Source organism: Venturia canescens, chromosome 3 (assembly GCF_019457755.1).
Source record: "Venturia canescens isolate UGA chromosome 3, ASM1945775v1, whole genome shotgun sequence".
NCBI classification, from domain to species: domain Eukaryota; kingdom Metazoa; phylum Arthropoda; class Insecta; order Hymenoptera; family Ichneumonidae; genus Venturia; species Venturia canescens.
The window spans coordinates 27,648,463-27,661,894 of record NC_057423.1 but is presented as its reverse complement, the minus strand read 5'-3'; the positions used below and the strand labels follow the sequence as shown (position 1 = coordinate 27,661,894).

Below are 13,432 nucleotides of genomic sequence, written 5' to 3'. Positions count from 1 at the left end.
TTACAAGTAACTCTCAAACTACAGCCAATCACTATTTTTATATCGAATTTATGATGTGTTGTTGATAAGCGTACATCTCATTAGTGATGAATTGATTGATCATAAAATTGAAAGAAGAAAAAACTTTTAAAAAAGTTTAGTTGTTCGATACTACTTCGATCACCGTGACATTAGACAATTGATGTCAAAGTGAAACTAGAAAATATACTGAGTTCACGGATGTCTCATGATATACGGAGGAGGAACAGCAGCAATGATCTCGTACGTTTTTACAACTAATTAATTTATAAACAGAAATAGAAAAATTGTCAAAATTATCATCGACACTGAAGTAAAAATATACTCTCCCGAGTTTTTCACGGATTGCGATAAACGTTTTTTTCACAAATATATGGACGAGGCCAAGTTTCTTAAAAGGTGAGTTCACCAACTGATGTTCGATCTGACGTTTCAATAGTTTTCTGTGTACACCGCAAAAAATTTTGAAATTTATTTATTTTCCTGCAAACCAGGAAAGTGTGGTCGGGAAATCTCGACGTGCATCCCACGGAAAAAGCGGTTGTTGTCAATTATGACGTAGAAGCGTTTATCCTTGGTGAACTCGGTCACCGAATGCTGGGTGACAGAAAAGTAAGTTTACACAATTTCGTGAAATACAGTTTTCCGAAATTTTTATCAAACATTTCTCATGTTCCTTCTCTCAAACATTGTTAGAAATGTCAAAAAATCATCAGATTTAAAAGTCTCAATGCAGACACAAACGTGTCTCTGTTGGCCAAAGAAGTCATGGAAAAATGTTTTCTCATCCACGAATCAAAACTTAACGGGGTCGAAAAATTGATTTATTATCTTCAGAAACGTAAATCGACCACCGATGGTTTGTGCTTGATTATTTAATCAAGAGACTCGGCAGAGTCTCGGGACAAGTACATTGACAGCCCTGTCGTCTGCTGGCCCGAGGCTCTCGCCGAGACTATATTATCTCTGAATAAAACGATTCGCGGTGGTGGGGGTAAAATCGACATGTCATATTCTTGAATTGCGAAGCTCAGGAGTTATGTCGCAATTTGAAAATTGAACTTTCAGCTAATTAAGAAATTCTCTTTCGATTGCGCCCAAAATCAGCATGATCGGTGGCGTAATTGCTGAGAAAAAACTTTGCACGGGCTCAAGATTATGCAAAAAGTACCAACACATTTACGCAGCTGACGTATCCGTATATGGGTTCAGACCGATACATACAAGGGCTTCTTGATGCCCATCATAACCAATCACCGGTGAGAATCTATTCGTCTCGACCAATCGCCGATGAGAAAGTTTCTGATAGTCCTCAATGTTTTCTTGTATACCGTCTGTTATCGTCTGTTATGTTATTATAAAGTGATTGCGATCGTAGCCCCGTGGATCAACGGTGCAAGATTTGCAAATTTCGTGTAAATAAATAAAACATTATTGGAAATAGCAGTGGATATAATCAATTTTATTTTTTTCATAAAAGAAGTTTCAATAGGTTTAGAGCCCAATTCACGACAATAATATCTTTAATAAATAAATCCTCAAAAGTGGATTAATTGATCTCATACAGTGTACTGAGAGTGAGTAAAATGTTGAGAAGTGAAAACGTGAATAATGTGTGTCGTGAAAATTAAGAATTATCTGTTCTACTTCGATATCGTAATATATACATAGATAGCAAATTTGCGAGATTTCGCGTCATGTTGACGTTTGAGGTTATGACCGCCGGAGTGCTGTTGCGTGCAGAGTGTAGAAAAATAAAAGTGGTTATTGAAAAGTGGAAGGATGAATCGATATTATTAATGACGTGACTAATTAGTGTTGGATAATAATAATAACAATGAGAAAAAAAACGTTCGTTCATTATAACCTCTAAAACGTTCTTTCCAAACAGAAATTCTATGTTGTATAATTACATTAAAGAAAGAGGTGGATTATTGTGTGTAAACGAATTCAAATAAATTTTAAAAAACTTTGGTCAAGTAATTCAATGTATTGTTGTCATAATTTCTTTCATTTAGTTTGGCTGTGTTCACCGGTCCCTTTTTTCACCTCCTTAGCTTACAGTGTATTGTCATACCAATTTCTATTTGTTCTCCAGACAATACGAGAGATATTCATATTTCTATTTTTTTATATTAATTTCAACAAGATAATTTGAAATATTTATAACAAAAAGCCTTCATGATTGCTTGTTCATACACCCAAGTTTTGAAAAATCTTTGGGCCATGTAAATGCATAGATATATTCACTTGAGTTGGTTACATGATAAATTTGGAAATTTATTTCAATAAGTCATTGGGTGCTTAATTTTCATGATATCAAAATTTGTATCTTCGAAATGCAATGAACACCTCTAAAGTTCGACAAAGTGATGAAGCGACATGTATATTAAGTATTTCCACACCATGTTTGCGATTGGCATTGTGGGTTGAAAAATTCATGTCTGTAAGTCTACACCTGATCATTTTTGGATGTGATCAAATATTTTGTCTGCGGATAACCATGGAGACATACAAAATTACAGCATTTTGCTTGCTTCAACATGCATCGTATCTGTCACTTTTTTTTTGAATGTGTCATAATAAGTTTCAAAAATGTGGTTCATGTAATTTTAAAGTGTTTTTCCCTATAGCACCAAAGTCTGTATAACTGGTACGTAGCAAGTACCTATGAACTTTGATATTTCTGTGAAATAGCAGGTATGCCAATCTTTTAACTTTTTGGTTCCGACTGGAATATATTAACGAAGATATTCATTACTAAAGTCTTCACCTACTTATTTCTGAATAGATCTGAAATTACTGTCTTCAGAAACTAATGCACAGATACATGAAACAATTTTGATTTCTGTTCTCTTTCAATTGCGCTGTCTTTTTTCTTTTTAACTATGGCTCTGCTCTTTCCGATCCTTGTTTTGACTCCATCGGTTTGCATCGGATCGATGCATATTATTAATTGGTTGCCTAATATGTGTCCTATGATTTTCTACTATTTCTTCATGCTGATTGTGGTAACGTGATTCAAGAGGTTTCCAATTATGATCATCAATCGCACATTTTGTACAACAGATTCTCAAAACAGTTTCTGGTCTTGATATAAGTGTAGTTATTCTTTTTCCACCTGGTCTGTCGAGTAATAAATTTTGAAACTTGTTCCAAAAAGTCTTTGGATGCTTTTTTTGCTGATAATATGAAAAGTTGAATCTTCGGAATGTGGTAGGCAAACACAAATATTGACAACAATACGTATGAAATGACGTGTATGTTGAGTATTCCTATTCTGCAAACTGCAAATGTGGAATTATTGGTGAAAACATTCATTACGATAAGTGTACAGTTGCTCAGTTTTCGATGCGATTAAGTATAATACCTGCCAACATCATGGAAACCTACAGAATTTCTGAATGTTATGTGCGCTATGTCATTTTAATGTAACATCATGACTTCTAACAACTTTCCACTCTAATACTGTAGATTTGGATCATTGAAATACAGCAAAAATCTGCAAACTATAAAATTTATATACTGTGCCATTCATTTTATTTTTTGACTCGCACCGTAACATAAATATGAAGTGAAAAATTCATTACAAAAGTCTTCAGTTGCTCATTTATGGATGGATTTGAAATTGCTGTCTTCCAAACTCATTGCGCAGATACATTGAATTGCAGCAGATACCTGCGAATTTGGAAATTTCTGTGGATAAGTATATGTGCTAAGTATCACCCCCTATCTTTATGGTAATATGTAATGGAACTTTGTTCAGCAAGTTTTAAAGTATTTCTTTTCAAACAGTATTAAAGTTTGAATTACTGCGGTATGGAGCGAATACCTTCAAACATTGATATTTTTGTGTCGCAGCATGTGTGCCAATTATTTAAATTTCTTACTCCAACCGTAACATGTAATTTCAAAAATTCATCACAAAAGTTTTCAGCTTTAATAATTATCTTAATTTTCCTTTTTCTAAATTCTATGCTAAATTTCTGAATTTCCTAATTTATTTCTAAATTATCCTGAAATGAAATTGTTTTCCTCCACAACCAATGCAGGTACCTTAAACGTCTTTGAATTCCGTTGCTCTGTTGAATCAAGTACGCTCAGTTTTTTTTACTTCTTTGAATTCTGACATAATAAATGTTTCCGGGTGCCTTTTTTCTGCAACTATCAAACTGTAGATAATTGGATCTCCGCGGAAACTTGCAAACTTTGGAAATATATTTCATCGGAAGCATGTTTTGGATGACACGAAAATGTCTAGATTCAGAATGCAAAAACGACATTTAAAAATGGCCAATTCTGTTGTATTCGTTGTGTCTTGAATTTGATCTATCTTTTCTCTTTTCCTTTCTTTTCACTAACGTTATAAGCCGGAAATCATATCTCAGCCCGCAACACGCATTGCTACATGCTCAGCCCGCAACACGCATTGAGTTTCCAATGGACAAAACATATTAGAAGACAAGGAGAAAAATCACCAAAGTCCAAGATCAAACCTCTATCGAAATATTTCCTGTACAATTTTGACGAAATTTCGGTCTTTTTTCGTGGAAACCAACGTTATAAGCCGAAAATCATATCACGACCTACAACCTGCTTTTCACCGTGCTCTTTGGTTCCTAATTGACAAAACATATTAAGGTACAAGGAAAAAATCGCCAAAGTCCAAGAACAAACCTGTGACGAAATATTTCCAGTTCAATTTTTACGAAAAATAAGTCTTTTTTAGTGGAACCCAACGTTATAAGCCGAAAATCATATCCCGGCCTCCAACCCGCTTTCGACCGTGCTCTTGTGTTCCTGATTGACAAAACATATTAGAGTACAAGGGAAAAAATCGCCCAAGTCCAAGAACAGACCTGTGATGAAATATTTCCAGTTCAATTTTTACGAAAAATAGGTCTTTTTTCGTGGAAACCTACGCTATAAGCCGAAAATCATATCCCGGCCTCCAACCCGCTTGCGGCCGTGCTCTTGGGTTCCTAATTGACAAAACATATTAGAGTACAAGGGAAAAAATCGCCGAAGTCCGAGTACAGACCTGTGACGAAATATGTCCAGTACAATTTTGACGAAAAATAGGTCTTTTTTCGTGAAAACCAACGTTATAAGACGAAAATCATAAATAATTCATAGAAATTTAAACTAAAATCCTATAGTCAACTGAACATAAATAAGGAACTTTTAAGAAAAAAGACGTGATATCAAACCATAAACTTCCCCTAGGAAAAAAAAGGTTGGGACAAGTACATTGATGGTCCCTCGTTTGCTGATAATTCCATCCATGAAAAAAACTTTAAAACAAAATTTTTATAAAAAATGGGCAAAAAAATTATTTTATAAAAAAAATACAGAACAATTCGAAAAAAATTTCACAAATCTTGAAAATGCATTATCTTTAAAAAAAACTAAACTGTATCTATCTTTTAAAGTGTTAAAAGAATCAAATAACAAGTAAAAAATAAAAACCGAAAAATCGCGCTTGAAATCATTTTGGAAACCGATGCCTCATTCTTCTTATTTGATTCGAAGGGCTAAATCAATTTAAAAAAATTCCATCTAATTTACGTGCAGCATTAAAATTTATTATATCAATTCGAGGCCAAGTATTTTCTAATAAATTGAAAAAAGTTACCATTTGAGTTACGTGCAGCACTAAAATTTATGATATCAATCGAAGGACAAGTAATTTATGAGTAACTCCAAATTTCAACATTATGGAACTGTTTTAAGAAGCTTTTAAATCCAAAAAAATCACATGCAAGCTAGTCATTTCTTACTCTATGGTGGCAGAGACAATCGATTTTTTTCAGACTTTCAGGAGCTACTGATATTATTCACAATATTCGACGTCGATTGGATCGATAGAAATTATGTTTAAATATGAGTTAAAAGTACTTGTCCGGCCCATCACTTTTCATTTAAATCAAATAAAAATCAATCATAAAAAAACGAAACTGTACGGGAGAATCCGGTTAAGAATTTATTGAAATGCGATTTAGGTTAGTTATGCCGAATGAAATTCGTTCGCTGGAAGAAGTGAGAAGTAAAAACTGCCGTCATAGCAATACAAACTGGGGAGTTATTTTGAAAGCTTCAACATATTTAATGTGCAAAATGTTTTTTATTTATCGATGCACAATAACATCTTTTGTATATTACAGGACAATTTGTTTCCATTCTTATTAAATTAGTGCAATTAAGAGAAAATTACTTGAAGATAACTCTCTAAATTCTCTCTGCATGAATATTTGTGCTCCAACAGTTCTAAAAAAGCCCTGATTTTTATTTAAATATAATAAGTTTGATGGAAAGTGATGGGCCGATTGGATTGATACAAATTATGTTTAAATATGAGTTAAATAGACTTAAAATAGAAGAACATTAAACTAATAATAAATCACATTTCAATAAATTTTCAACCGGATTCTGCCGTACAATTTCGTTTTTTTATGATTGATTTTTATTTCAATAAATATTGTTGGGCCGGACAAGTACTTTTAACTCATATTTAAACATAATTTCTATCGATCCAATCGACGTCGAATATTGTGAATAATATCAGTAGCTCCTGAAAGTCTGAAAAAAATCGATTGTCTCTGCCACCATAGAGTAAGAAATGACTAGCTTGCATGTGATTTTTTTGGATTTAAAAGCTTCTTAAAACAGTTCCATAATGTTGAAATTTGGAGTTACTCATAAATTACTTGTCCTTCGATTGATATCATAAATTTTAGTGCTGCACGTAACTCAAATGGTAACTTTTTTCAATTTATTAGAAAATACTTGGCCTCGAATTGATATAATAAATTTTAATGCTGCACGTAAATTAGATGGAATTTTTTTAAATTGATTTAGCCCTTCGAATCAAATAAGAAGAATGAGGCATCGGTTTCCAAAATGATTTCAAGCGCGATTTTTCGGTTTTTATTTTTTACTTGTTATTTGATTCTTTTAACACTTTAAAAGATAGATACAGTTTAGTTTTTTTTAAAGATAATGCATTTTCAAGATTTGTGAAATTTTTTTCGAATTGTTCTGTATTTTTTTTATAAAATAATTTTTTTGCCCATTTTTTATAAAAATTTTGTTTTAAAGTTTTTTTCATGGATGGAATTATCAGCAAACGAGGGACCATCAATGTACTTGTCCCAACCTTTTTTTTCCTAGGGGTATAACCTTTCGTCTCAAATTGTCTTCTCAAATTTATTGGTGTACCTGATCAACCGAGGCTTAACCATATCTTCAAGCCCTTAAGGACGTCTAACTGATTCGAGGAAATTCTATTTGACTACAGAGATAAACACACAAAAATGAGTTGTAAACAATAAACTGAATATTCTTCAGGGAACTCGGTGGATGGCAATGCACAACTGGAACGTCCGACATCGTCCAACACTGTGAATTCGGACAACAGTGATTATGGAACGAGCAGTAATTAGCAATGTTGAAAGTTACATAGAATTGTTGTACGAGTCTATACCGCAAAAGATCAAAGGATCAGCATTGATTCTGAGACTTGCAAGAGTTCCTGACAATCTTCTGGAACTAAGAAAAAATGGTAAATTTTTAAAAATACTTCAAAATTCCCAAAAGATTCAACGCTCATAAAATGGAAACAAGCTCATAACATTTGAATGAAAACCATTAACATATTAAACAATTTTCTTTTGTTTCTTATAGAATCTTTGTTGAGCGCTCTAGCAAGAGCCTTGAGAGAAGACTGGAAACGAAGCATTGAACTTTCTACAAACATTATTTATATTTTTTTCTGTTTTTCAACGTACAGTCAGTTCCACAATATTGTAGTGGAATATAGAGTGAGTCAAGCATTCAATTAAAGTAATAATCCGTATTACAACTTCGAATGTTCTGACGGAATTTTATTCTATTTAGATTGGATCTCTTTGCATGGAAATAATTGAGTGTGAGTTGCAACGTTACGACGAATGGAAGGATGATATGGAAAAACGTCAACGACAGTTTGAAACAACGACTGGTTTAGTTCTGTTTCCTTCAACAAACAGCGACAACAGCACAGAAAGAAAAATTAAACTGACAGACGACATTTGGAATTCAGAAGGCCCCCTGACTACGAAGCGAAACTTCAAGGAAGAATGATAAGAGTTGGCTTATTCCCGGAATTGGTGAAGCTGCTCGGCCAGAGTAAGTTTATAGCTGACTTGAATGGAAAAAATATAGGATTATTATCCAAAAAATTCTTTTTTAACGTTAGAACAGAATTTTATCTCCATACTCATTGTTGAAACAAAAAATTGTTTGTTTACTTCTCATCTTTTACCAATTAACTTTATACAGGTGAAATCAAGAACAAAACGACGATCCTTGGACTCTTGTACCACTTGAGCATGGACGACAAAGTGCAATCGATGTTTGGAAATACGGATTGCATGCCGATGGTAACAGATATGATTCTTGAGACCGAGGATGAGCGCGTGAAGCCGGAACTCATTGCACTTTGTATAAATCTTGCTGCAAACAACAGAAATGCTCAGCTGATGATCGATAATAATCGTTTGCAAGGATTTATTCACAAAGCGTTCAGAAATTAAGATGCCTTGATCATGAAAATGATAAGAAATATTTATTTTTTATTTTTTGCCAATTTTTTAGGTCCTTAGTCAAAATTCTGAAGCCAAGTCCCAGAGACGCGTTGTCGAAGTCGACAAAAGAAGTTCAAAGTCTCCTAAACGAACGACGACGAGGTCGAAAAGTAGAAAACCCACCAGTGCGACCGTAGAAAGTTCAGAAACAACGAAAAAGATCGAAACAGAAATCGAATGCCCAAATCCAAATTGCAATGGTGACAGTGAGGATCGGGAGCCCCGCAAAACCGCACCTGCGATTAAAATGACTCCGACGAAGGCTGACAAAGTCGCGAGGTAAATTAACACAAGAATTGACAATTTCTTAGATTTTCTTTTTTTGAGCTTTGTTTCTTTCTCATGTTCATCAAATAGGTATAACCCGAACGATTACAAACCAAAAACGTCTGCATCAAACAGTAGTAGCTCGAGTAGTTCAGTGAGCGATGATTCGTCGTACTTTTCGGACGGTTGCAGTGAATTGTTAATACCGAAAACAACATCCAAGTCCCAAAAACCAATTTTACCGAGCAAAATCCAAGTTTATGACCACAGTACGCGGCAAAGAAATTCTTATGACCAGCCGATCGGTCTGGTCGAGAAAATTGACTTGAGAAATGAAGCGAGTACTCGGTAAGCTGTGTCACCATTTGAAATCATCATATTTTCGTCTTAATCAAAATTGTTGGTTTTCGTTTCTATTTGAATGTATTTGATTTTGAATAATCCCTCAAATGAAATTCTTTAGCCGAACGCGGTAGAAGCAGCCTGCGAACTCATCGAAGCAGAAAGTCTTGCATCGAGTTTGCTCGAAAGTCGAAGACTGGCGGCTCAAAAAAGAGACAACGATTCGATGCTGCGTCGGTGTGTTAGGCGGGATTATAACGAAATGTTGAAAAATTCTGAAAACAAACCTCGCAATGACGAAATAAAAAATTTTACGGTTTGTACAAATCAGCACAATATAGAATCGCGAAGGAAGCACTATGAAACTGAACGTCACAGAGGCGAAGAGCCGGTCTGTGAAATTATTCTCCGCGATACAGAACAACCTGGGCCCTCGCGACTTGAGAATTTGGATGAAAGATCGATAAGAATTTCTTCTCAGGATGATCGAGAACGTCCGACAGTTTATACGCGATCGCATCGACAAGAACCGATTCACGAGCGACCATCGTGTTGCGTGAGACACGACAGCGCCGAGAAAATCCTCAAAACATGGAGCAACCTAGAATGGATCAAAAAAATTGAACAACAAAAGAGGCTTTTGTTACGTGAGTTTGGAGCAGATCTTCCAAGCACTATTTTCAATGCGAGCATGACTCCGCTTTTCGAGAATCGGCAAACTACCTCGGTCGAACGTCAGACAGCGTCGACTGCGGAAGAGCAAGCACCACCAGAAATAAAAACAATTAATATGTCGAGTTCGAACGAAAACGCGAAGAGAACGTCCGCCGGCAAGAAGAGATCGAAGAAAACTAAAGTTTATAGCTGACTTGAATGGAAAAAATATAGGATTATTATCCGAGAAATTCTTTTTTAACGTTAGAACAGAATTTTATCTCCATACTGATTGTTGAAACAAAAAATTGGTTGTTTACTTATCATCTTTTATCAATTAATTTTATACAGGTGAAATCAAGAACAAAACGACGATCCTTGGACTCTTGTATCACTTGAGCATGGACGACAAAGTGCAATCGATGTTTGGAAATACGGATTGCATGCCGATGGTAACAGATATGATTCTTGAGATCGAGGATCTTGCTGCAAACAACAGAAATGCTCAGCTGATAATCGATAATAATCGTTTGCAAGGATTGATTCACAAAGCGTTCAGAAATTAAGATGCCTTGATCATGAAAATGAAAAGAAATATATCCCAATACGATTCAACGAAAGAACACTTCGTGGTACGTTTACGCAATGTCCTCGTGAATAAGATTTGAGATTTACCATTGTCCCCTGAACTTTTGTAGTTGTCTTCTATTAACCATTGTTCATTTGTTTATAAGGAATTCGTGGGTGACTTTGCCATGGCATTGAATCAGTCAAGATTTTGTTTTGGAAATAGTTGGCGTCCTCGGAAACTTGGCTTTGCCGGATTTGGATTATTTTTAAATATTGCAGCGTTGCAATCTCATACCCTGGATAAGAAACAATTTTGTTCCTGGTAATTAAAAGTGACGTGACCTTGCCCTCATTCCAAGTCCGTTTTTACTTCTCGCTTTCAAAATAAAGAACCGAAGTATCATTATTTTTTCTTTTGTAGGAAAAGTACAGGATGACCTTGTTCTTGAAGTCGCTGTTCTACTTGGCACTGCAACTTGTGATGAAGATTGCGCCCGATTATTGTGCAAGGCGGATATTTTACTCTCACTCATAGAGTTATTGAAAGGTTCGAAGATTATTATTTATTCTTGATTTTCAACATGAAAAAAGTAAAGGATTTAACTTCTTCTGACCTTTTGATAAAAATATGAAGTAGACGAGATTTTCAACTATTTCGTTGATCTTTCCATTCTCTTTTTTTTACAATTAATGACGTTCTGGATCGTTATTGTTACAGCGAAACAGGAGGACGACGAAATTGTTTTGCAAATAATTTACGTATTCTAGCAGATATCGAAGCACGACTCGACGAGGGATTATTTGATTCGCGAGACTGGTAATGGTAATTAGAGGGTTTATGCTTCGATCATATTTATTATTTTGCGATAGAATTTTTCGGGAAAATTTGTCTTCAAGAATAAATTCGTTTCAATCGAAATTTCAGATTCTTTTGCAGAAGCCCCAGGATATCTTATAGATCTGATGCACGATAAGAATCCAGCGATACGTAAAGTTTGTGATGCTTGTTTGGATGTGATCGCCGTAAGTTTATTCGAAAGCCCATAATTTGTGTGTACAAAACGACAAAAAGTAATTGAATGTTTTTTTCAGATGTGCGATAAAGACTGGGCTGCTCGTATCAAAGTCGAAAAGTTTCGTTCCTACAATCAACAATGGCTTGAAATGGTCGAATCGATTACAGTTGATAATGTCAGTCATTTTGGTGGTAGACGAGGATGACAGTTTGCCACCTTTTATAAGCGGCGAATAGCTAAGGCATACGATGCTTTTTCCCTCAGGTAAAATCCGGATTTACGATTCGAAACAAAAACAAAATCACGATGTTAATCTTTCTTTTTTCGACTATAGTTTTTGTTTTGTAATACAATAATTTAATGGAAAATTGCAATAATATCGAAGCTTCTATAGACTTCAGAAACGTCTAGAAATCATCATATTCAAAATTACATTTATCACTCTAATTTTCCAATTATTTGATTATAAAAATTCAAAAAAACAGGTAATTCGACAGTTTTCAACACCGACGACGGTGAGTTGAACGTGAAGAATTCATCGGATTCTTCAGAAAATCCCTGTCGCCCGGTCAGTCGGTAAGTGATCAATGAGACCAAATTTGAATGGCAATACTGCTAAGATTACGTGGAAATGACTTGAACTTTTGTTCCACAGATACAGTCGTGACTTGGAATGTCCGTGGGTTCTGGCATAGAGGATCTTTATCACAGCTCAAAAGTCAAGTTCACCGAATCTGAAGCATCCCACGTACTGATATGAACTCACTGAGTCACATATTAGTAATGTTGTCCACACTATTACGAATGGCTTGAACAGCAAAAAAACAACAAGACAAAAACACGTACACATACTTAAATTGTATCGATATTAGCAAAAGTGTTACGCTTTCGTTTCATAAGGTACTAGGCTTCATCGAGGCGCGTATTTTTCATTTCTCGAGGCATAAAAAAGACGCCTCGATTTTCTCATCCAGAAGAATTAATTGTGAGCCCTCCTATTTACACGAATGTTTCGTTGATCTCCGACTTCCGTGAGATCATTTGTCATAGAAATAGTGTATTTGCTTGAAATGATAAAAAAAAAACCTGTTATCACAATTATTTGACATGAGAAAGGAATAAAAAATAAATATTTTTTCAAAATTCTTGCTTTAAATCTTACACTACCAAACGTTTGTTTATTTTTTTGTTCAAGTTTCGTGTCCTTTTCCAATGAATTTGCTAGTCATCAACCGATCGGAACGGTCTTGACGTCCTCGATAAGGACAACATCTTTCAATTGCCACTCTTCCTCATCATTTCTCTCAGGTTCGCCATCGCTTTTTGCTGCCGCCCAGTAATGACGAAGAATCCTTCTGTTTTCATTAAAAAATTATTATTATTATTATTATTGTTGTTGTTGTGTTGTTGTTGTCCTCCCACTTTTAACTTACCATTATTACCTCAAACGTCAAACATGACATGCAGCAGCTACGAACGAAAACAAATCGTCTCGGATATGCGTATTATGGATTCATATGAGAACCCCTGTCGCCGAGACTGCAATTTTCGAATCATCGATGAAAACACATACTGTGACAACTATACTTACATCTGGAACTATCCGACTGCAGTTTTTTCGGCTAGTGACTTTCGGCCGACCGGAAATCGCGAAGACGCCATTTTCGGGCAATTTAGACCCTACCCCATTATCGACTTCGTTACTCGAATACCAAAGCATTTCTCGTCAATTTAAAAATTGGACAAATTTTCCTTCATCAATATTTTTTGAATTTCTACCTACCAAATCTCAGTAACAAACCGTACCGAACATAAATAAACGGAGAAAAATCATATTCCAAACGATTCAACGCAAAATTTCCGTAATATAAAAATTTTTGTAAAATTGGACAAATTTTGCAATTTCAAAATATCACCTCTTCTATACGCTAACAATCAAAT

At 35.0% G+C, this 13,432-nt stretch overlaps 1 pseudogene; it reads left to right on the top strand.

The window, feature by feature from the left end:
- Nucleotides 1-391: 391 nt before the first annotated feature.
- LOC122408521 (kinesin-associated protein 3-like) lies at nt 392-12,511 on the top strand (annotated as a pseudogene).
- Nucleotides 12,512-13,432: the final 921 nt, after the last annotated feature.